The following is an 18,198-nucleotide window of genomic DNA, read 5'->3' on the forward strand; positions in this document are numbered from 1 at the left end:
TGTATGCAGGGGCTGAGTAAGGGCACGGGGCTGAGGAGGGGGACAGGAGCTGAGGAAGAGGGACAGGAGCTTGGGGGGGGGGCAGGGGCTGAGGTAAGGGACAGGAACTGAGGGGCTGAGGAAGGGGGGCAGGGGCTGAGGAAGGGGGGCAGGGGCTGAGGAAGGGGGGCAGGGACTGAGGAAGGGGGGCAGGGACTGAGGAAGGGGGGCAGGGACTGAGGAAGGGGGGCAGGGACTGAGGAAGGGGGGCAGGGACTGAGGAAGGGGGGCAGGGACTGAGGAAGGGGGGCAGGGACTGAGGAAGGGGGGCAGGGACTGAGGAAGGGGGGCAGGGACTGAGGAAGGGGGGCAGGGCCTTAAATAGGGGGACAGCGGACTCAGGAAAGGGACAGGCCTGAGGAGGGGGACAGGGACTGAGTAAGGGGATAGGGCTTGAGGAGGGGGACAGGGACTGGGGAAAGGGACTAAGGAGACACACACGCAGACACATACATACAGAGACACACACACGCAGACACATACATACAGAGACACACACACGCAGACACATACATACAGAGACACACACACGCAGACACGCAGACACATACATACACACACACAGTGACACAGACATACATACACAAACAGACACACACATAACCGAGACACAGACATCCATTCACACATATACAGACACAGACATCCATTCACACATATACAGACACAGACATCCATTCACACATATACATACACAGACATCCATTCACACATATACATACACAGACATCCATTCACACATATACATACACAGACATCCATTCACACATATACATACACAGACATCCATTCACACATATACATACACAGACATCCATTCACACATATACATACACAGACATCCATTCACACATATACATACACAGACATCCATTCACACATATACATACACAGACATCCATTCACACATATACATACACAGACATCCATTCACACATATACATACACAGACATCCATTCACACATATACATACACAGACATCCATTCACACATATACATACACAGACATCCATACACACATATACATACACAGACATCCATTCACACATATACATACACAGACATCCATACACAGACATCCATTCACACATATACATACACACATATACATACACACATATACATACACACATATACATACACACATATACATACACAGACATCCATACACACATATACATACACAGACATCCATACACACATATACATACACAGACATCCATACACACATATACATACACAGACATCCATACACACATATACATACACAGACATCCATACACACATATACATACACAGACATCCATACACACATATACATACACAGACATCCATACACACATATACATACACAGACATCCATACACACATATACATACACAGACATCCATACACACATATACATACACAGACATCCATACACACATATACATACACAGACATCCATACACACATATACATACACAGACATCCATACACACATATACATACACAGACATCCATACACACATATACATACACACACATCCATACACAGACATCCATACACACATATACATACACAGACATCCATACACACATATACATACACAGACATCCATACACACATATACATACACAGACATCCATACACACATATACATACACAGACATCCATACACACATATACATACACAGACATCCATACACACATATACATACACAGACATCCATACACAGACATCCATACACAGACATCCATACACAGACATCCATACACAGACATCCATACACAGACATCCATACACAGACATCCATACACAGACATCCATACACACATATACATACACAGACATCCATACACACATATACATACACAGACATCCATACACACATATACATACACAGACATCCATACACACATATACATACACAGACATCCATACACACATATACATACACAGACATCCATACACACATATACATACACAGACATCCATACACACATATACATACACAGACATCCATACACACATATACATACACAGACATCCATACACACATATACATACACAGACATCCATACACACATATACATACACAGACATCCATACACACATATACATACACAGACATCCATACACACATATACATACACAGACATCCATACACACATATACATACACAGACATCCATACACACATATACATACACAGACATCCATACACACATATACATACACAGACATCCATACACACATATACATACACAGACATCCATACACACATATACATACACAGACATCCATACACACATATACATACACAGACATCCATACACACATATACATACACAGACATCCATACACACATATACATACACAGACATCCATACACACATATACATACACAGACATCCATACACACATATACATACACAGACATCCATACACATACATACACAGACATCCATACACATACATACACAGACATCCATACACACATATACATACACAGACATCCATACACACATATACATACACAGACATCCATTCACACATATACATACACAGACATCCATTCACACATATACATACACAGACATCCATTCACACATATACATACACAGACATCCATTCACACATATACATACACAGACACAGACATCCATTCACACATATACATACACAGACATCCATTCACACATATACATACACAGACATCCATTCACACATACACATACACATACACAGACATACACACATACAGAGACAGACACACACACATACACAGACACAGACATAAATACACACAGACACAGACATACACACATACACAGACATACACACATACATACATACAGAGACACAAATACACAAAATGTTTCCTACCATGTGTGGGTCCAGTGGTGGCTCAGCCTGATGGGAGTCAGAGTTCCCACTCTGACTCCCTCCTCCTTTCTGTTTCCTCCCGCGCGGGCTCTCAGTATGCTGGGAGGAGTGACGTGCGGTCACTTCCTCCCAGCCGTGATGATGTCCTCACAGGGGGCCCGGTTGAGCACTTAAAGCGCTCAGCGCAGACCGGGCCCCCTTAAAATCCATGTCCATCGGGTGGCCCTGACAGCATGGGCCACCCGATGGACCCCTTGAGATGCGGCCCCGGCGGTTTGCCGCACGGGCCGGGGCCGCAAAGTGTGGCAGCTGCTACCCGGTCGCGGGAGGCCGCAGGGCGGCCGGGCTCCCTGGAGTGCCGGACCCGGTCGCAGCTGCGACCCCGGTACGTACGCCACTGCCTGTAGGCTTTTCTATGTAAACACAGCCACCTAGTAACACCTCTAGTGACAGTCACTCAGAGGGCCACTAGAGGTGCTTCTTGGTGAGCACGCTCTGCATTGCGTCACTGCCTGTGGGAAGCATTGGATTGGCTGAGATCATCAGTAGTGGTTTTCTCCACCATGGAGGCAGGACCAGCCATGGTGAGATAATCACGTTTGAAAAAAGGTGCAGAAAAAACACATTTCCTATGTGATTGAAGGAAAGTGCAATTACACACACTCACTAATTTGACACACTGACAAACACAAACAAACATTCTCTCACATATTAATATTTGTGTTTTAATTTAAGTCTACCCAGACTCCCTGGAATGGATACTATTCCATTCCCTGGGGTCCAGTGTGACTGGCGAAATCTTCAGGTTCTTGTTGCTCTGCCCCGGTTTAGGTAGGTCTGGGCTGGGCTGACGTCATATTCTGGCATCACTGCAGGGAGCACAAGAGAGCAGAGCAGGAAGATTACATCTCTCACACCGCCCACCTCCATTCTGCCTCAGCCGGACACTGCTGAGATGTAGACTACACAGCCGCTGGGGTTTGCTCAATGCAGAGAGCTTCTAGAACTCAAAGAGGAGGTGACCAGCACCTGGCAGACCACAGGTAAGTTGTCAAACCTTTAGCAAACATTCTGACTACTTGCATTGGGGGAAACCAGGACATTACTGGCACCATAACTACTACAATTCACTGTACAAGTGATAGTGCTTGGAGTGTTCCTAAAAATAAAATAATTTAAAAAGGAAAACCAACAATAAATTAATTAATTAATAAATAAATACCACAACTTTAAGTGGTCCTGGAACACTGTGCTATAATTGTTATCATGTAAAATTAAAGTCAGGGTTTGTTGTTACTTGTACGTGTCAAGTGTGCTGTTTTTCTAAATTGTGCAATTATTTTGCAATATGTAGGCCAAGATAACAAATTTGGAAACGTTTTTAATTAGTTAGATGCCTTATTTCACAATTTTGGCATATACTTTGTTAATGGTTTAGCTCACAATTCACTAAGTAAAAAGTCTTGAATCATCATTATTGTACTGTCTATGAGCCCTTTACTGTACATACATTTACCAAGAAAAGTTCCAGAACAGCACACCATGCAATCTAACAATTATTAAATAGTTAAAACATAATACTACAGGCTTGAACAGGTTGGCCCTTTAAAGATTTCTACATGAAAGGCTTCCTTTCCATGTGTCAGTACACTCAGATGATTCTCTCTGATGTGAATGAGATCTCCCTCTTAAGACACTTCAGTTGAGAAGAATCAGTCAAACATCTAAATGAATGGGATTGTGCTCTTTAACACTGCAGTTCAATTTAATCACTCATTTTAACAACACAGAGTTGTATGATCACAATGAAATCAATGATGTCGTTAACCTACATATGTTATTTCAATAGGATCACGAGTGAGGTTTGCTTAGAAAAATAATATGGGGTCATCTGAGCCAACAAATTGATCTACTATAGCCTATTTAACAACTGAGGTCAACAAAATGTCAAATCCTACAAGCCTGAATCATAGGACTTACTCCATCAGTGTCACAACTTTAACCCCTTAAGGACACATGGCATGTGTGACACGTCATGATTCCCTTTTATTCCAGAAGTCTGGTCCTTAAGGGGTTAAACAAAGGACCAACCACTTTAAAAACCAGTCCAAAGTAGACGATGTGTAGGTATGCATGGCAAAGAAAATGTCTGATAATGGTCTACTAAACTGGTTAAGGGTTCTAGAGCTTGCTGTTCACGTATGATATTTTTCCCATCATGCTCCTATCATGTTCTTATGGTCCTATGGAGGTATAGTGAGTTTTAACACATTTGTGACAAAATTGTACTTTTTTTAATCAAATGATTAGTACCGGTAGTTTTTGCCGGTACTCCTGTTCCTATGAAAACAACATAGTTCCCTCAGTGCTCAGACACCTAATGCTAAAGAAAATCAAGTCTCTCCAGGACCCTAACAAGATCAGAAGAGCACGCTAAATGTATCCTAATAATCTGCAACAGCAGGGTTGCCAGTATGTTTTATCTTTTGAAAAAATATGCTGGGGCACCTGTAAAGTTTGAATTTTTTTTAGCCCACATTTACAAAACATTGGTTTTCAAAATGCTAGTAAATTACAGATTGGTAACCAGTATTCAAAATATACATATACACTTTTCAGTAATGGCTAAACTATGTATATCAACAGGTGCTAAACTACAAATAACTCAGTGGAGACACAATTTACCATGCTATGGTCCTTTTTTTTTTTACACAAACACGTGTGAAGGAATTTAACTTCTGAAGACATTTATCACAGCAGGTATTTTCAGGTTAAACGTTAAATAAGGAGCAATCAACATTGAAAACAACTGAATATTTCCATTTCGAAAACTTTACAAATTGTGGCTAAACAGCTAAGAACTGTTCTAAAATGAAGTCATATACACCTCCATGTATGAATAAATAAATAAAAAGCATGTCTGTTGGCTATTTCACACAAGGACAGAGAGATAATACAAAGACACAAGGAATCTACGCAGAAGTGATCTGTAAAAAGACAGCCAAAATAAGCACTCTTCTTTTTCACACTCAGAAAGTAAAGGAAGAGAAGAGTTAAAAATATAAGCAACCGGTGGGTTCGAGAGAATGTTGCAGTTGTGGCACTCTTCTTCCTTCACCAGATGTGCATCAGGTGGATTAAAAATCTTTTTTTTTTTTTTTTAATTAGGAAAGCCTGTCAGAATTGTGTGTTCTGTTCCCACTCCATATATACAGCAGGTGTGGGGAAATGAACAGTGGGAAGATCACAACTCACTGCACAGGAGGCTGCAGCATTAAAGGACCACTCTAGGCACCCAGACCACTTCAGCTTAATGAAGTGGTCTGGGTGCCAGGTCCAGCTAGGGTTAACTAATTGTTTTATAAACATAGTTTCAGAGAAACTGCTATGTTTATCAATTAGTTAAGCCTTCCCCTATTTCCTCTAGTGGCTGTCTCACTGACAGCCGCTAGAGGCGCTTGCGTGATTCTCACTGTGAAAATCACAGTGAGAGCACGCAAGCGTCCATAGGAAAGCATTATGAATGCTTTCCTATGTGACCGGCTGAATGCGCGCGCAGCTCTTGCCGCGCGTGCGCATTCAGCCGACGGGGAGGAACGGAGGCGGAGAGGAGGAGGAGAGCTCCCCGCCCAGTGCTGGAAAAAGGTAAGTTTTTACCCCTTTCCCCTTTCCAGAGCTGGGCGGGAGGGGGTCCCTGAGGGTGGGGGCACCCTCAGGGCACTCTAGTGCCAGGAAAACGAGTATGCTTTCCTGGCACTAGAGTGGTCCTTTAACTATGGGCAGGTGTATATATATATATATAGGATGGTCTATTAACCAGAGAAACTCACTCCAGCCCTTACCAAATATGAGCTCAGTTTAGGTCACAAATAAAGTGACAAGAGCTCAATGATACTCCTATTAACATCACAAGAGTAGAGAAATCCACAGGACCATACTCTACCACTTCCCACCACGAAGTAGAAGTAATAGTGCCATATCCCCAGGTATTACCTGGTATACAATTAATTTATATCCAATACTCCTCAGTAAGGTTTGAAAAAAAAGTAGCCAGTGTACAGAATATTAGACCTTAATTCACATAGGTGTCCAACATGGCATTTTTGTCAGAATGCAAATGGACAAATGACTTGAACAAAAAAAGAAATAGATTCATGGACTAAATTGTCCATGCAATTTCTTATTATAAGGAGGGTGCAGGGTCTCCACCTTGTACTTTTACGGTTAAAAGAAAGCAGTAGGCAGCAGCACTGCTGCCCGCTGCTTCCAAACCCCATACACTGTGCTGTTGGATGGGATGTAAATGACCTAATATTCCATACCACTACATGTGCAACGGGTGAAAGGTTAAAAATAAAAAAAATGGCAAGGCTCATCCCTTCGGCTGTGGGATAGGAGAATAAAAGCAAATTGAGGGAGGACTTGGCCCAAATCCTAACAGGTGAGGAGTGAGAGGGCTGCATGACCTCTTGCTAGTCTTAGCAGCTTTCCCAATGAAAGATGGGGAAATTTAAATGTTAAACTTAAAGGACCACTCTAGTGCCAGGAAAACATACTCGTTTTCCTGGCACTAGAGTACCCTGAGGGTGCCCCCACCCTCAGGGACCCCCTCCCGCCGGGCTCTGGAGAGAGGAAGGGGTTAAACTTACCTCTTTTTCCAGCGCCGGGCGGGGAGCTTTCCTCCTCCTCTCCATCTTGATCGCGACGTCATCGGCTGAATGCGCATGCGCGGCAGGAGCCGCGCTCGCATTCAGCCGGTCGCATAGGAAAGCATTTACAATGCTTTCCTATGGACGCTTGCGTGCTCTCACTGTGATTTTCACAGTGAGAATCACGCAAGCGCCTCTAGCGGCTGTCAGTGAGACAGCCACTAGAGGATTTGGAGGCTGGATTAACCCTCATTATAAACATAGCAGTTTCTCTGAAACTGCTATGTTTATAGAAAAAAGGGTTAATCCTAGAGGTACCTGGCACCCAGACCACTTCATTAAGCTGAAGTCGTCTGGGTGCCTAGAGTGGTCCTTTAAAAGAGCTGTTGCATGAATTTTTCTCACTCACCATCCATGTGCATTGTGATGGGGAGAAGGTTATATTTTATGGAGAAGCTAGTGCATGGTCCAACCCTTACCCCTGACTAATTGGTGGCAGATGAAGTGTTAAAAAAGAAGGTAAAGCATCACATAGGATAGAAACATCGGTCCGAATCAAACCAAGGACAAATGTACCATCTGAGCTCTGCCATTTCACTAGATGCTTCCTCTAAACCACTTCACACATCGAAATTATCACATGAAAAACAAGCATAAAATACAGAACAGTAAAACTCCAGATAAAACTACTAAATGATGATATACACGTCTTCAGTTTACAGTTCTTAGATTAAGTTTGAACACGTTGTGTACAATTGCTATTGTGCACTCCTTAACAATGAAAAAAAAATAATAATTAACACAATAATGCTTTCCGCCTACTACTTTCAATTTAATGAATCCAAAAGTTGCCTACTACTATGAGATGAGTGCACTTGGGTGTACCCTTTCCCTCCTTTAAGATAAACAAAGCAGATGAAACTGGTATGGGTATTATAGCTGCAATCGCTCAACACATTGTATGCTACTAGCCTGTCTAGAAAAAAAGGCATTCCATATTTTTTCACTACAATATCCAGGAGGAATGGCAGACTCTGAAGGTCATAGGATACTAAAATAGGCTGACCTTGTTTTTTTTAACATGTGTTCCTTAAAGGTTTACTCCTAGCACCATGACCACTTCAGTGATTTGTAGTGGTCATGTTACTTGGAGTCTGTACGTGCAGCATAAAGAGTTAAAACCTTTTGCTCCACCTCTGCCATTATACAGCCTGAGGAGTTCTGGGCTGGTTATTGTTAATTTTGTGCATGTTTGGTGTGTCGTCAGCACGCATAGCATGCTGGTGAGAGACAACCAATGGTAGCATAGACTCACCACAATGCTCCACTGAGGGGCGAGTGATATCACCAGAGGAAGATCGGGCTGCTGGGTGAATGGAGTGGAGGGTCAGAGTAAAACCATGCCACTAATGCCCAGTTTTCATTGAGTGGTACGGTTCGGGTCGGTACGTTATTTTGAGGGTTTCCATTATGAAAGTGGCCCATACAACCGAACCATTCCTGGGTCCCCTTGCGATATAAGTCCATAGGAAATAGTACTGTACGGTTTGGGCGGAGCTTCTGGCATCACACTATACGATCTGTTGATTGGCGGACAGGAAAACGTCAGTGCTCACGACAAATAACACGCTAGGCATTTGGTCTAAAACCCGCATGCCCCCTGGCAGTCCGACTTGCAGTGGAAATGCTCACCTCAATAGGCTGTACCATTCTAACCCTTCTGAACAGTACCGACCCAAAACATAGTGGAAACGAGGCATAAGGTTTACATTAACCAAAATTGAAAGATACTAAAAACACTGGGTTTTTTTTTGAGTAACCCTTTAACTATTTAGATTCAGCACCCCCAGTTTTAAAGGGACACTACAGTCACCAGAACAACTACAGCTGAATGTAGTGGCAGGCTTTTTAATGTAAACATGGTGTTTTCTGAGAAAAGGCAGGTGTTTACATTACTGCCTAGTAACAACTCTAGTGGCAGTGACTCAGACAACCAACTACAGGTACATCCTGGAACAGTGCTGCACAAGGTGAATCACTGACGTTCAAGCAGGCACATGAACACACTTCTCTCAGCACCTGCTCCACCTCTTCAAAAACCACCAATCCTGGCCGTCTTTAACACGGGGCAAAAGGGGTCGCTGCCCTGGGACCAGTCAGTCTTAGGGGGCCCAAAGCAGCTGGCACTTAAGACCTCCGGCCGCCGTGGTGCGTGCGCAGCCCGCGCGATGTGGGGGCTCATCTAAGGGCCACCCAATGATGATGGATTTTCAGGGGCCCGGCCGATCTGAGAGCGAGACCGGGCCCCTTGTGATGATGTCAGGATGCTGGGAGGAAGTGACAGCCAGTCACTTCCTCCCAGCATTCACCGAGCACCGCGCAGGAGGTGGAGGAGGAGAAAAGGCGGGAGTCAGAGTGGGAGCTCTGACTCCCATCAGCCTGAGCCAGCATCCTGCACTCCAAAGGTAGGAAACACATGAAAAAATGTGCATTTATGTATGTCTGCCTGTATATATGCAAGCGTCTGTGTGTATTTGTTTGTTTGTGTGTGTCTGTACGTGACCATGTGTATCAGTATGTGTTTCTGTGTGTCCGTATGTGTCTTTGTATATATGTATGTCTATATGTGTGTATGTCAGTATCTGTGTGAGTGTCATTCTGTGTATTTGAAAGTGTATGAGTAGCTGCATGTGTGTCTGTGTATCTGTGTATCTGCATGTGGGTCCGTGTATCTGTATGTTATTGTGTGTATCTGCATGTTTGTCAGTGTGTTTGTGTGTTAGTATTTCTGTTTACCTGCATGTTTGTCAGTGCATCAGTGAACTTGTGTGTCTGTGTATCTCTGTATGGCTGTACCTGTGTCTATGCGTGTTAGTGTGTGTATTTTGACTCAGTGAAAAATGAGAGGGCTAAGTGTGTGGTTTTTTTTTTGTATATTTGAGTGGGTGTTGATGGAGTGATTGCATGCTAGGAAGGGGTAGGTCAAGGGGCCCCAAGCAAATACCTGCCCAGGGTCCAATCGGTATTAAAGTTGGCCCTGCCACCAATACTGTTGATCTTGATTCAAACCATCACAAAGAGTAGAACTGGAGACCTATGGCATATGCTTGGCAATCACCACTCTCTGCCAATCCAATGCTTCTCATAGAAAAACAATGAATGCATTGTTTCTCTGTAAGAAGTACGGGATTAGAAGACACCAGATGTGAAGACCTTCAAAAACCGGAGGAAACTTTTGCAATGGCTGTAATTCAGGCAAAATGTACATTGCCATTTCTTGAAATGAATATTTTACATTGCCAGAATTACGGAACAAGTTCTTTGCACCATAACTACTTCATTAAGGGGCTTAGTGTGTCCATTTAAAAGTATGTCTTATAACTAAATTAATGGCATAAAATGTTATGCTCAACATTAATATTTATAAAGTACCAACATAATTCACAGAACAGGCAACAACTTTCATATTACCATACAGTTATCCAATTTCTAATGTAGCAAGTCAAGATTAGTGGTGTACTATTAAAGTGGGTTAGGATCAGGCACTGGTAATTCGGACAGCCGCAAGATATGTAGTAATGTAGTTAAACACTAAAATAGGGAAGGGGGTGCACTATTTTTCACCCCATGACAAGCAATTTTGTGCAAGCCACGCAATTTTATATTACCTATTATTACACTCCCAATAACTCCCAAAAGCAATGATGACTAACTTTATAATACACAAAATATTTATGAATTACATCTCACAATGCTTGATGCTCAGCCAACCTCACGGGAAAATGTAGTATAGAAAAGAAATTCTGTGAGGGAGGGGGGTGCAATGTTAGATCCATTACGGTCCTAAAAGTTGATAGGTACTGCCAGAGATCACTTACCCCATACAATGTAAATATGGCACTCTAACCTGGTGCCTGCAGGTAGGAGTAAAGAAAACCTCACAACACGATATATACCCCCAATTCCCTGTCATTTGGACAAACTAAAAACAGAAACACACACACAGGGCACATGGTGACTAGTAACTGGTCAGACCCGAACTCACAGACCCCAGGATCGCCGACTTGGCTGGTGCTCCTCACCCCAATATTGGATACCTCCTGGGGCCACACTGAGAGGGCATACCGTGCAAGGCGCCAACTACCCATGGGGTACAGGGTGGGCGATGGATGGTGGAGGCAGGGGGTGTGATAGCTAGGTGAGAGCCTTACCTCGGTCAGCCAGCCCCAGCAGTCCCTCAGTGAGCCTGTATCCCCCAGAGATCACTGACTCGGTTTAAGGGCAGCACTTGCTTTCATGGTGGCCCGAAGCACTCTCCCAGAACTCGGCGTGCCTGTACGGGATTTCCCCCCACTTATTGCTCCCAACAAGTAGCTCACAGCGTCGCCATGTTGCTGGGTGCGCGCTCCCGACACTCCCGAGCGCGGCCCCGGGGAGGTGGCAGTGAGGGTCTCACTCTAGCCGGTGTGCATGGCTGCTAAGGGGGGGCAAGGCGGCCACCACTTTAATAAAATATATCCGCGTTTAATTTCTATGTCGTCATCTTGTAATAAGAAGCTATGCAATGATTTATTGTGCGATTATTAGAATATTATATGGTATATTTTGATATGGAAAATGTTATATCTTGCATGATCTCCCCCCTCACACTGCCGAGTGCACAAAGTGGTAAATATAATTGGTGTCAAAAAAGTGTATTCAGGAAAGTGGTGTAAAGTTATGTGTGTGGGCAGAAGGTTTACTACAAATTAGGCTACTTATATAACATGTCACAGTGGGTATAGTTTTACGGTAAAAATGTATTTTAGCGTATTTTATTATTTGCCGTTTCGTTCGTATGTATTTTTTATTTCATTTTTTGCATTGCTATTATGGGGCACCGTACAAATATACTAAAAACAATAAAATAAATCAATTTGGAACATCTCTGTTAGCATGCCATCTCCCAAACCGGGACACTGCCATGATGTGGTTATCTAGGAGGTGTCTATTTGCTAACACCATGGACTGCGGCAATTGTAAGGGCAGGGGACACTCACTGTGTGCTGGGTATTGTTATCCCTGGAGCACGGTAAGTACTCTCACACAGAATTGTGACAAAAGTGATCTGTGTGAAAGATAGGCGCTTAAGGAATAGCAATAAATCATATAACGTTAAAGCTGCTACAACACTATGTATGTGGATCTCCCTAATACACCAGATTTAGAAATAGAAGAGTTAGGGAATTAGAGAGGGAGTTAACAAGAAAAACACCCACCACAAATCCCTTAAGTGGAGCGCTGAATAATACTTACCCCTAAAGTTAGGGGTATCGGATAATCCAATGAAGATTGATATGTTTTTATATAAAAAATATAAAGATATTTCCAATGGTGAAGTATGTCATATCATATACAATTAGTGATAAAATTATATACCGTAATTCAATATCACAAGTGAAGAGCCAAGTAGAGGACTGGCTCAAATCACGTTAGCTTTGGTGTATATTGGGAAACACCTTCCCTCTTTCCTTTCCTTTCTTTCTTTTTTTTTTTTTTTTTTTTTTTTTGTCAATCTTTCTTTTATTGAGGCATGTGATTATGGTGGTACAGAATAAAAGGAGGGAGACTTGCAGGGATTATACAGGTTATAGACATCATTACACATTGCAATATCTCCTAAGATTAACAACCTCGTTTTATATTTTATAAACATGCTTAAAACAGGCGATTAATTGTTATACTTAAATAAAAGTTTAAACAAGCTGAGAATTTACATCTGGCTCAACAACATGCAGATTTCGAGGATCAACAATAAGGTAGCTGCCCGAGCCCAAGATTATGACAAATGAAAAGACTGCAGAGTGACATGCATAGAGACAACGTGAATGGTAGGACCATAAGCACTTATTAAGAAATTGCAAGTTTAGTTAGTCTAGCTAATATAGTATAAGGGTCGATTTGGACATCATGCTGTGTGAGTTACTAAAATTAAAAAGATTATCAATGGACTAAACCACTTCGTCTACCCCAGCTTCGGCTGAGTGAGGATGATTAGACTGATAAGGTTAAGTTGGTAGCATGAGAAGGGGCAAATACCACCAATGGTCTGCCACACAGGCTAGTCCTCAACATGTCCAGTGACAGGGGGCCAGATCTGGACCCAGAGTCCCGCTTGTTTCCGATGCCTTTAAGCCGCTGACCAGAGTCTCTGTTATGGCTATGCTGCTTTCGAGGGCCGCCCGTCCTCTGCCTGAGGCCTTGATGGGCACTCGCGCCCGTGTGCCATTGGACCCATCTTCAGGACCGTGGGCCCAGGGTTCCGCCGGGCCCCTAGCTTCTCCCTGGGTGTATGGCAGGCTGTGGGGGGGATTCCTCCCAATGAGCACCCAGCCCAGATGAAACGTGTGCGGACCTCTCGGCAATGCAGTATCCGTGAGCGGTATTTGTTGGGCTCTCTGTGTCAGGAGTATCTCCGGGTGTCTGGGCCCGTACCTGATAATGCCTCGTGTGCCAGAGCGGATGGTGGCTGCAGGTCGTCTTGCGTCCGAGAGTGCTGGTCTCCGCCATCTTGTGTGCGGGTCCAGGCTGCATGTCGGTGCTTGTGTGGAGAGCTGGTAAGCGTGGACCTTGCATCCGCAATTTCTCTGGACTTTAATGCTGCTTAATAATGTGGGTCGTGAAGTTCAGGCAACACTGTGTACCGTGCCAGGTCGTTTCTGTTGTCGGCTTCATGCGATCACCGCTCTCGTGGCCTCCGCCATCTTGGCCGCGTGTCTGAGGCCTGCATGGTGGTCTGCTAGCGCCTCCGCGTGTAGCTTAAAGCATGGACCGGGATCACCCCCCCGGTCCAGTGGGGGGGGAACAGGACCGGGTCCGCCGTTGCGCTTTGTGTGCTCCGGGCTCCGTTGGGTAGGATAGTGGAGCGGTGGCCGTCCACTCCACTCACCACCAGGCAGGCACCCGCTGGTTGCTGCAGGGTACCCCTCCTCCGGGGGACTAGAACTCCGCGAGCAAGCCTCTCCCCGGCTCCGGTAGCCCGTGTGCTTTGCGGGTCGAGGTTGGTGGTCGCTGATTTCAGTTTAATTAACGATTTTCAAGTTAAATTGATTATCTCGTGCGGGAGCTGTGCTTGCCTGCGACTGCTAGGCTCGGCGGCCCGGCCCCGCCCCCCTCCTTTCTTTCTTGAGTACTTAGGAGAAAACACAGAGAAAATGATTTCTAGTGAAGTATGTTTGGTAAAATATCGAGACAAATAAATGAACCAAGTGGTAATTTGCTCACCTTTTCCAGAGCCAAAATAAGATACTTGGCTCTGGTTGGAACAGCTTGTTATCCACGAAGGGGCGTACACCTTCTTCGGAGGTAGATGAAGTTGACAGCAAATGGTACTAAAAAATATCCAATTGATCGATTTATTAAAGTATTAAAAGTACACTTATAAATTACAAAACAATAAAACAATGTCCATGTGCTGAAAATATATTCGAGACGCGTTTCACCCTTTACTCGAGCTTTCTCAATCGAAGTTGATCTACTCCTCATTCCCTCCCTCCTTTTAAATCTCAGTCCTGGTTTCTGATTGGTCGTCCCGTTCGTCGGTTATCCAATCAAGTCCGTCGGTGGACTGGACATACCCCGTTGCAATACCTTGGGTTGTCTACTTTTGCAAATGGTATGCCATGATGGGGGTAATTCTCATTCCTGGGCTAACATACGGTCTCAAAGGCAACGTAACCAATCTGGTGAATTTCAATGTGAGAAAACACAAGCCTTATATATGACTCTGTGACATTTGAAAACACCATAAAACATGCACATGAGGGGTACTGTTATACTCAGGAGACTTCGCTGAACACAAATATTAGTGTTCCAAAACTGTAAAACGTATCACAACAATTATATCGTCAGTGTAAGTGCCGTTTGTGTGTGAAAAATGCAAAAAATGTCACTTTCACTGATGATATCATCGTTGTAATACATTTTACTGTTTTGAAACAATAATATTTGTGTTCAGCGAAGTCTCCCGAGTAAAACAGTACACCCCATGTACAGGTTTTATGGTGTCTTGGAAAGTTACAGAGTTAAATATAGAGCTAGAAAATTTAACCCCTTCCCGACCGGTGACGGAAATTTTCCGTCAACCTTGTCCTACAGTTAAGGACCGGTGACGGAAAATTTCCGTCATTTACAAAAGTTAACCCCAGATCGCCGCAATCGCGGCGATCGCGGGGTTAACGGTGCTCCGGTCTGCCTCTGTATTAGAGGCAGACCGGGAGCACCAGATCGGGCTGCCCCAGCTCATGTGCCCGCTCTGACAGCATGTCAGAGCGAGCACATGTGCTCAATGTACTTACCTTCCGCCTCCCTGCACTTCCGGGTTCTGTGTGAAGTGCAGGGAGACGGATCTTCACTGATCCTGCCCCCTAGTGGAAAAAAAATAAATTAAAGTTAAATCCCACCCCCCCTTTCCCCTGTTTTAATAAAATTAACCCCTTCCCTGCCAATTGATCACTGACTACAGTGATCAATTGGCAGGGTATACATTTTAATGTCATCTGATTATTAATTTTTTAACCCCTGAGGTTTAATTATTTTTTTTTAACCCTCAGGGGTTAAATTTATTGTATTAATTAATTTAAATATTTAAAAATTATATATTTAGCTAGCTGGGATGGGTGGAAGTTAGTGGGGAATTGGGGAATTTGGTGTTAGGCTAACTAGGGGTTAACGTTAATTTTTTTTTTAAATAAGCTTTAAAAAGGTAAAAAAATATATATTTTTTAACTGTTTTAGTAACGTTTAAGTAAAAAAAATAAAAAATACCACCCCCCTTTACCCAGTCTAAATAAAAATTAACCCCTTCCCTGCCAGTTGATCACTGCCTACAGTGATCAACATACAGATCGCAGTATTATACTGTGATCTAATTTTTTTTAACCCCTGAGGATTAACTTTTATTTATTTTTTTTTTAACCCTCAGGGGCTCAATTTATTTAATTAATTCATTGAAATATTTTATAATTATATATTTTGCTAGCTGGGGTGGGTGGGAGTTATGGGAAAATGGGGAATTTACTGTTAGTGCTGCTTACTGCTAGTTAGGGGTTAACGGTAAAAGAAAAGTTTAGAAAAAAATGTAAAAGTGTAAAAAAAGTTAAGAAAATGTAAAACATTTAATAAGTAAAAAAAAAAGTTTAAAAACGGGTTTTACAAAGTAAAAAAAGTTTTACAAAGTAAAAAAAAGATTTACAAAGTAAAAAAATACATAAAAAAATGCTCATTGGGGGCGGAGCCAAGCAGCGCACAGGAGCGGTCGCCATTTCCTACAGCTCCTGTGTGCACCAGCCGATAACACGGAATATCGCCAGCATCCCGCGAGCCACAAACCTCTAGACACCGGTGCTGCATTCAGGGCACCGTCCGGAAGCGGCCGATGCCTTTTTTTTCGACGCCGGGCAAGAAAAACCGCAAACGAGGCTTTGGGGCCTACCGCGCGGCCGGCCGGACGCACGCAACGGCTGGGGAACACTTTCTCTGGGGAGACCCGGACCTGTCAGACCTGCTACCACTATACCAGGCAAACGGAGAAATGGGGAGAAAATCCCCAAAAACGCCCGCGACCACAGCAAAAACACAGCGCGACATAGGCCAGATGTGGTCAGCCTCAACACCATCAAGAGACTCACAGGAGCCCTCTCCCACGAGAGACCCCACACCACAACAGTCTGGAAGTGAGTACTCACCCCAGAGCCCACACCAGGCCACCCAGGATACAGCCAGCACACCTGGACACTTGACCACTGCCACAAAACAGGATATACAGGAGATGCTCTTAAGCCTCCAATCAAACCTCAAGAAAATGTGGGAAGCTGATCTGGCAACACTGACCACAGAGGTACAAGCTGTTACAGCGCGCACCCAAGCCACTGAAACAGATGTCGCAGCCCTGAAACAGGACTTCCAGACACTGAGCGACAAGGTACACCAGTTGCAAAAGGTCCAACTTGACACCAACAGACAAGTGAGCACCCTAGATGACAGAGGCAGGAGGAAGAACATAAAGATAAGGGGAGTCCCAGAAACCATCCCCTTGGAGGAACTGCCGCAATATGTGAGGAGGCTGGTGGAAACTCTCATGCCTGCAAAGCGAGCTAAGTACTTTACGTTTGATGGGGTCTATAGAATAGCCAAATCCCCCAGGGCCCCAACTGCAGCACCCAGGGACATAATCCTCAGATGCCAAACGGTAGCCGATAAACTAGGGCTAACAGCAGCGTTACAGGGAAAAGCCCCGTACAAGTTTGAAAACGGCCACATATCCTTTTTTCAAGATTTAAGCAGGGCCACCCTGCAGTGGCGTAAGAGCATGCAACCTCTCACGAGGACATTACAGGCGGAAAACGTAACCTATAGATGGGCTACCCCAAACACCCTGTGGGTCACGAAGGACGGGCAATCCTATAAGGCCACAGCCCCGACGGATGCTCCTGCACTGCTAACAATGTTGGGCCTACCCACCAACGGAACCCACACACTCGGAACACTAGGCTCCCGATCTGAAGCATCTACGCAGGAACTGAGAAGGAACACGAACCCCACCACTTGAATGGGACACTCATAGTCATATATCCCCCAAGAGGGAAAGAAGGGACACCATT

The 18,198-nt window shown here is 44.1% G+C and overlaps 1 protein-coding gene across 2 annotated transcripts in view; it reads right to left on the reverse strand.

Annotated features, from left to right (window-relative positions):
• The window catches only part of SCML2 (Scm polycomb group protein like 2), a 161,226-nt gene extending 149,270 nt beyond the window's left edge, over positions 1 to 11,956 (reverse strand). For both annotated transcript variants that reach the window (XM_063456930.1, XM_063456924.1), the window contains exon 1: positions 11,770 to 11,956. The gene's annotated coding sequence lies outside the window, so the exon portion shown is untranslated. The remainder of the gene's footprint in view (positions 1 to 11,769) is intronic.
• Positions 11,957 to 18,198: the final 6,242 nt, after the last annotated feature.

Source organism: Pelobates fuscus, chromosome 1 (genome assembly GCF_036172605.1).
Source record: "Pelobates fuscus isolate aPelFus1 chromosome 1, aPelFus1.pri, whole genome shotgun sequence".
Classification (NCBI taxonomy): Eukaryota; Metazoa; Chordata; class Amphibia; order Anura; family Pelobatidae; genus Pelobates; species Pelobates fuscus.